At 41.3% G+C, this 8,472-nt stretch overlaps 1 pseudogene; it reads right to left on the bottom strand.

The window, feature by feature from the left end:
* Window positions 1–6,893: 6,893 nt before the first annotated feature.
* Window positions 6,894–8,161, bottom strand: LOC145497240 (uncharacterized; annotated as a pseudogene).
* Between the last annotated feature and the right edge of the window lie 311 nt (window positions 8,162–8,472).

Genomic DNA, 8,472 nt, shown 5'->3' with positions numbered 1-8,472 from the left:
GAATTGAATACCAAGGTTTGTTATAGCAACAGGCTTGTACTTATGGCCCATCTTCACAAGGCTTCATGATTCTAATTTTTTTTCTACAAATTTGACGATAATTTGGTTTTTCCATTAATTTGCAAGGTTGCTTTGAAGAACTTCTACAATACCAAGTCAGCTGGAGACAAGTGCACCCTCTACAGTGACAGAAACTTGATTAACAGGCAAAATGTCAGGGAAAATGTTGATGCTGCTGTAAACCCATGTTGAAAATTTTTTGAATTAGAAACAAAAGCAAGGCTAGTAGCATCTGCCGTTCATGAACTTGGGATGAACAATTTATCTGACAGCCCAACAGGTGAATTTTGTCAGCCAAACCTCTCTGAGGCTAGCGATATTGAGAAGAAAGAGTATTTGCACAAAGTAGCCTCTTGTGTTTTCGATAGTTATGTGATCAGAAGAGAAAATGTAGAATCCATTTTCAACAGCCTTTTAGCTGCTGAGGAAGAAGAGGCCAGCAACAGAAAGAATCAGACTGATGATGGCAGATTTATTTGCAATTTTCCAGGATGTGGAAAAACTTTCAAATTCAATGCAAGCGAATGCAGGATCATTAATCAACCCACAACCCACCAATCTGAACTTCTGATTCTCAACAGTCACTCTTCTCAAGTGAGGGGGTGTCTGACAAGCCTGTCCCTGAAAAGGATGACATGTTTAATTACAAATGTTCCCTCCTAGAGTATGGCATGTTGATTTTAAATTTTTTTGATGCTATCAGAGAAGGTGATGGGAAACGTATTTTCAGGTGCTGGAAATTTCAATTACATTATCTCAGAAATGATGCAGGGAGTACCAAATATGCTCTAGAGGCCTTACGAATGATGTTCCAAGTTTATGGGTTGCTTTCTCCTAAGCATTCAGACGACCTTATATGGAACAGAACTGCTTTGTTAAGATCTGGTTTGGGGAACAATATTCCTCTAGATTTACTTCTTGAATTTTTCAACAGACTTCTAAAAGAAGTTCAGCGAATGCTTGGACCTAATGCAACAAATCACAAAGCTATTGACTGCTACTGTCATGCGGTTGACATTACAAAAGTAGCTCTTAACAACTTTGATCAAGAGTGTTGCGTAATCCGCCGGTCAGGGGAACACTATGAAATTTCTATTGCATCTGATTTGCAGAAGATTGCTGTTGAGATTGTTTCCCAGAAAGCTTTCAATTGGACCCCGGGGTGTGGCTATGAACAATTTGACCTCCAGGACATGTTTCAATGGATAAATAAGCACAAGAGGAACATTGTATGTGCAAGAAAGGCACGCAAGGAACATTCGAGTTCATTGTGCCAATTCAGTTTCACAACATCGTTGTTGGTTTTGCTTAATAGAAGATTAATTGTCATTACATTGTACATATAAATGACTAAGGGAGAGGACAGTGAGAGAAAAACAATTTTGTTTTCCCTTACAATGTTTTAAATATTTTAACACTTTCTTAGTAAGTTTAAGAAACTAATTTTGTTAAGTTGGAACCTTCACAGGTGAACAAATCTTCTACATTACATGTAAACAAAGCCATAGCAAAGAAAGAAAATTGAAGGGAAACAGAAACCTGATTGAGCATTAAGCTCCAAAGAATGTTTTAAAGTACTTGCAAGGATGGCATAATAAAGTTTCATTCACATGTACATGTACTGTGTCAAAATATACAGAACACTGAGATTTGTCCTTGTTATGTTTAAATCATGTTCAAAAGGACTTAAAAAAATCTCCAATCATGCTGCTCATGTTTCTTCGTTCATTACCTGACACGTCAATCTCTTCCATGTGAATGTCTACATTTTGCAAATCACTGTCATTTAAGAGATTACACAATTCAGAATCATCTCTGATGTTTGTCCATTCCTGCGCATATTCATCCATTTCTTCGTCTTCACACTCAGGTGTTTTCATTTCGTCCTCATCCACATTGCCAAAGATCCTGTGAATAGCAGCAAGAATTCCTCTGCTATGCACCTTTCTCCAAACTTCAACAAAATCTTCCATGTCACTTAATGTTTTGATCTTGTCGCAGTTGTCAAGAACTTGTTGAATATGGAATGAGGTGAATTCATGAATAATGTTCACAGATGCTATGGCACCTGAAGTATTTTGGTATGAGTAAGTTTTTCATGAATGTGCAAAGTTCACTTCGAAGTCTGATTTTATCCATTTTTTTGACTGATCGGACACTTTCAGAGGATACGGTACATGTGTCATCAGCATTGGATTCCAAAGACAAAGTACTAGGCTCACTGCAGCTTTCTTGCCCACACCTGCAGCTCTTTGCACAAATATCACAGCACTGGTGACCTGATACAGTAGAGGAGAATTCTCCTGGAAAATAACTATAAACAAAAGTTTTCCTGCATTCTTTATCGTTGGACAAGTAGTCCTTGATGTCATGTGCACAATGTGCTGACAGCAGTCCATTGTGAAGCAAAAGACATGTACTTGGCTGCCCATCCCTTTTTGTTCTTCCACATTCCCAAACATAGCATTCAAGATTTTTGGCACGGCCAAAATGAACCACATGATGCACCCCTTTGCAGTTCGCTCCCATTCCAAAGGCAATAGTGCATGCGATAACTCTAATATGCCCATAGCACCAAGATATATTGTCAAGAATGTGCTTCTTCACTGACTCTGGAGTCCCTGAATGAAACATCTCCATCATTCGCTCTTTGGGATTAGGTGTTTTGTTCAAATAAAAATTATTTCCAAGTTTATCCTTAAAAACTGAATATAACAAGGCACACTGTTTACGAGTCTGGCAGAAAATCATTGTTCTTTGACAGGAACTATTACTGACTCGAAGTTCTATCAAAGTGTTAAAAGTGGAAGAAACAGGCACGTTCTTGTCTAGATACTTCACACTAAACTGCACATTGGGACGTTCTGGGCTATGCTCAATGACATGGCAAGACAATTGATCCAGGTTTAATGTTCTAAAAGTGTCCTTTTTTGGGTCCTGAAACTGAGAAACAAATTAAATTAACAAGAAACAAAGTTCGCTTTGACTTGTAGCTTTCAAAATGTGATTTGGATGCTTGCACTTAAAGGTCTAGAAAAATTTGACAATTTATTTGAAAGTCCTTGGTATAGTTTGATAGCTACCTTTCTATTATGTTTTAATTTGATATGGGGTTTACATGTACATTGTCTACAGATTAAACCGGACACACGACATCCATTGTGTGTGAGACACCTTAAGATATATAGTAACCTAAAGAGGGTTCCAATTATTGAAACAAATACTGAAGTTAAGTATGCAAAATAGCAGTTCATTAAGGATGTGTCAAAAACGAAGACCGAAGACCTAAGACCCACTGATCTAAAACGAAGACCCACTGGTCTAAGACGAAGACTCACAGGTCTAAAACAAAGACCCACCGGTCTAAAACGAAGACCCACCGGTCTAAAACTTTTTTTTTCTTCAGGAAAGACTATACACTAGGCTAAATTGCTTTCGTTTTTGTAGCGCATAAATTAAACTGTCATCTGAGCTATTTTTCAAATGCATATGAGCAAATTACGATGAGGTGACTTCATTACTTTGCTTTACTGTCCTTATAATATAAGGGCCCAAAGTTCAACTGTGCATGGCTCGGAAATTTATTCACCATGTGCTACAAGAATTTGATTTTCCCGGGGAAATAACGTTATCACTTTCACATGCATCCCTGCGTTGAGAATGTCGTTTTTTTGGCACTTCAAGCTTCCCCAATTCTTAAAAAAGCAACAATCTTCAGCGGAAAGTATCGCGAACGTAAAAGTCTTTGATTGTAACGCTCTGCACGTTAAAAAGCGGCTTGATCAAGTTGCTTTTGGCGATGTGTACACCACAGAATATGGAACTGAGGAAAATGTCAAAACAGTGGTTGTGAAGAAAATGTTGCATGTCCTTGACCAAGGCAAGAAGAAACTTTTCTTCAAAGAAGTAGCTCTTCTCAATAGACTTCTGCATGTTTACCAGATTAAAAAATTTATTCTTTTCCACACGATTTATAAAATCAAACTTTTTGAACGAAAAACTAATATATGAAATATGTACGATGGCAAGTAAAACTAAAGGATTGCATAATGCCCAAAGGTATTGGTAAACACTGACGAATGCAATTGTCCCGTGTTCATTCTCCCCCTCGTTGATATGCCCTAGCATGTCAATACAACGATCATGCCGACGATAAGGGGGGCTGTCCTCAAGTGAAACACAGCTAAACTGTCCAGAAATCTCTGTAAGTCTTCTTCTTCATCATCATCAACTCTGAGCACGTTCAAGACAGTTCAAGCTGGCATAACTTGGTAATAGTTCTAAGGAATTCTTCTTTTCCCACTTGAACTTTGGCGACCCTTACGTGTCCATCTTTGCCTGGATAAACTTCGACAATTCGACCCAGAGGCCAGTGTCCTCGTGGTGTCTTGGGTGACATGACTAACACTACGTCATCAACTTGGATGTCTCGCTCAACAGTTAACCACTTTCTTCTGACGTTGAGAGCTGGTAACCACTCTCGAATCTAACGATGCCAGAAATGTCTAACTAGTTCCTGGACTCTTCTCCACCTCTTCTTTGGGTTGAATGTGGTCTCATCTACTGATTCTGGTGCAAACTGTCCTCCGACCTGACCAAAGAGGAAATGATTCGGTGTCAGTGGCACGTCATCTTCAGGATTAGCTGATTGATAAGTCAGTGGTCTGGAGTTTAGAAGTGCCTCCGCTCCAGTGAATGTCGTCATTAACTCTTCATCTGTGAGTCTGCATTGCCCAGGATTGCGTGTACTGCTCGCTTTGCTCCCTTGATCATAATCTCATGGGCACCTCCAAAATGAGGTGCATGTGGGGGATTAAACTTCCATTTTATTCCTTGGTTTGCGGTGGATTTAGCAATCTTGTCTTGATCAAGCTCTTTGACCAAATCGCTCAACTCCTTACTACCTCCAACAAAGTTATTTCCATTGTTGGATAACATCTCTCTTGGAAGCCCCCTGCGATTGACCATTCTGTAGAAAGCATTCAGGAACGAGTCCGTGTCAAGTGCATAGGCCATTTCCAGATGGACTGCTCGGCACGCCAAGCAGGTAAACAAACGCAAGTAACGTTTCTGTTGACGTGTCCTTCTTCCTTGCACAGTGATGAATGGTCCACGATAATCCACAGCAGTCTGTGTGAACGCTCTCAAGGAAAGTTGAAGTCTGATCTGTGGGAGAGGGGCCATAATTTGTTTTGCAGCTTTAGCTTTTCTTCTTTGGCATTCGTTACACTCCTTCTCCCATTCCCGAATTTCTTCACGGCCAGAAATGATCCAGAAGCGTGTTGATAAAGCCGCCAGCAATTGATTCGTTCCACCCGCGTGGTTGCCTTTCTTGTGATAATGTTTGACAATTAGTTTCGTTACACAGTTCTTACGAGGCAGGATTATCAGAAAGCAAGCATCCTGAGATAGAAATTCTGCATACTTAAGGCATCCATCGCATCTCATTTGGCCCTCCTCGTCCAGCCATGGTTGTAAGCCGAGCAGCTTGCTCTTCTTGGGTATTTCTCTTTGTCGCTGAAGTGCCAAATACTCGTCGAGATATGCCTTTCTTTGTGCACCCTTTATCACTTGAACCACAGCATCTTCGATCTCTTCCGCCTTTAATTCTCCTCTCTCTCTGTTGGGACTTCTACAATTATCTATGAAACGACGAACCCATGCTTGAACTCTTATTAGCTTTGTCCAACTTGAGAAGTGTTTTGGATCAAGACGCCATAACTTTTCATCTTCGTGAACTGAAATCATTGTCCAGTCTCCCTTGCTTCGGCCTGCCTGTGAGCTGCCTTGAGCTGCTTTCTTGATTTCCGTTGTTTCTTAAACTTTGTCGGTGTCAATTTGACTGACAGGCCAGTCTGACTGTTCCTTTTGAAGGTAATCAGGACCACTCCACCACTTTTTCTCCATGGCCATGTCCGAAACTCTCATGCCCCTCGTAGTAAAGTCAGCAGGATTCTCATTGGTTGGCACGAAACGCCACTGCTTAGGATTCGTTAGGCTTTGAATTTCTCCCACTCGATTTGCTACGAAAGGTTAAATCTCCGACTTCTTCCTTTTATCCACCACAGGACATTCATACTATCGGACCAGAAGACTGCCTGACCCAATGCACCACTGTAAACTCTGGAAACTGACTCGGTCAGCCTTAGTCCCAGGATTGCTGCCACCAGTTCTAAACGAGGTATACTTGTTGCCGCAAGTGGTGCAACTCTTGTCTTGGCTGTAACTAGTTGACTAGATACTGATCCACTCTCGTAGATAACCTTCAAATAGAGAACAGCACCATATGCATCTTGCGATGCGTCTACAAAGGTGTGTAAGGTCTCGGACAGTACAACTTCTTCTGGGCCAAATCGTAAACATCTGGGAACTTTAATCATTGGTAACTCTTCCAACTCACAGAACCATTCTTGAGACTTGTGGATTAACTCCCTTGGGCATAGCTCGTCCCATTCAAGTCCTGCCACCCACATCTCCTGTATCATAACTTTGGCTCGAATGGTAAATGGTGCCAAGAAACCAACTGGGTCAAATAATGTGGCGATTTTCTTCAGAAAATTCCGTTTAGTGAGCTGAAAGTTCTCTTCGGGCGGGTTGCTTTGAACGTGAACACGTCTTCTGGAAGCCACGTGATTCACAGTGTCTTTACTGTTGGTAGGGGATCTTTGTTGATGACCACCTCGGATGCTCTATCCTTGATTGGTATCTTCTCCAGAACCTGGGGTGAATTGGACAACCATTTATGAGCATGCATTCCTGCCCTGCTCCACAGCTCATCTAACTGCTTGCACAACTCAATACCTTGACTGTCGTCCAACACAGAGTCCATACTGTCATCCATGTATGTTGACTTTGACACAGTTTCTGCAGTCAAGGGCAGCTCATCTTTGTGCTGCTCAGCATGTGTTTGGGAGACAAACTGAGCTTGAAAAGGCGATGAGTTAATCCCAAACACAACTCGGTTGAACTTGTACTCTTCCGGTTTTCTCTGCTGATCCAAGGATCTCCATAAGAACCGTTGACATGATCGGTCCTTAGTTGCAACTTCAATTCTCAAACACATCTTAGCGATGTCACAGATGAGTGCAACAGGGTATCTTCTGAATCAAAGTAAAATATCGTTCAAATCTCTCTGCAGTTTCGGTCCTTGATAAATGACGTCATTGAGGGAGATTCCCCCAAACTTTGCAGAGGCGTCAAATACAATGCGGGTCTTTGTTGTGGCTCTGTCCAGTCTTGCAACGGGAAAGTGTGGCAGGTACCATCTCCTTGCGGGCTTTTCTTCGGTTGGGTCGATCTTGCGAATGTAGCCCCTCTCCAAATATTGAGTGATGTTTTCTGAGTGGGCTGCTGCGATCTCTGGATTCTTCATATGCTTCTTTGGTCACTGAGCACATTTTGTTTTGGTTTTATTTTTATATTTTCCTTATTTTTAATTAATGAATTTTTTGTAATAGTGTGCGATAGTGAAATATGTCTGTAAATAATGTCAATTAATAAAAAATCTGAAATCTGAATCTTCAGTAAACGTTTCTCAGTGTTGCACAATCTGCGTAGCACCATGTCATAATTGTCTGGTAGGTCAGGAATGTTCTTCCATGGAAGTGCCACTTGATATCTTCCATCCAAGTACTTGAGGGACTTTTCCACCTTGTCTAACGTACATTGCTCATCAGGATTCAGAACTGGTCGATCATGTGATGTGCGAGGATTCTCTATTTCCCAGAATTGTCGTAGTAAACTACTTATTTCGTCAGTGTCTGACTGTTCTCGCACAAAATAGGTGTGTGCAAAGCTTGACTGATGGTCACCTCCTTTGAGCCCACTAACCGTTCCTGTACATGTCCATCCTAATGGCGTAAGTCTTGCTACTGGTTCCCCTGGCTGACCTCGAACATCCTTGAACGAGTAGTGTAGTTCAGCATAATCAACTCCAATTAACAAGTCCACTATTGGGCGGATGCCAGGATTTGGAAACTGTATCCCTCTCAAATGGGTGCACTTTGCCGCATACTTTTCCCAATCGATAACTTTCATGTTTCCTGTGACTTGTTCTGCTGTGAATGCACTTATGGTAGTCTTCACTTTTCCATCTAAACTCTCCAACTCGACCTCAACTGGCGTAGTCTCGAAGGTCTCAGTCTGTCAATTTAGAACATTCACAGTTACACTTTGAGGATGTCCTTGAAGTCCAAGCTCAGCGGCTACGTCAGCATTTAAATACGTTTTCATTGAAGCTTTGTCCAACAACGCATTCACTTTAATTCTGTGATTACCGTTCTTCAGAAACACTGGTACTGTGCGTAGTGCCACAAATCTTGGTTGCGCACTTTGGGACATCACTGTGGTGTGAGACCTCTCTGTTACTTGCTCAACTGGATCCTGAGGAGGAGTAAGAGGAGGAGTAATTGT

Source organism: Orbicella franksi, chromosome 9, assembly GCF_964199315.1.
Source record: "Orbicella franksi chromosome 9, jaOrbFran1.1, whole genome shotgun sequence".
NCBI lineage: Eukaryota > Metazoa > Cnidaria > Anthozoa > Scleractinia > Merulinidae > Orbicella > Orbicella franksi.
Note: the sequence above shows the minus strand (reverse complement) of the source record. Positions and strands in the feature narration are given on the sequence as shown.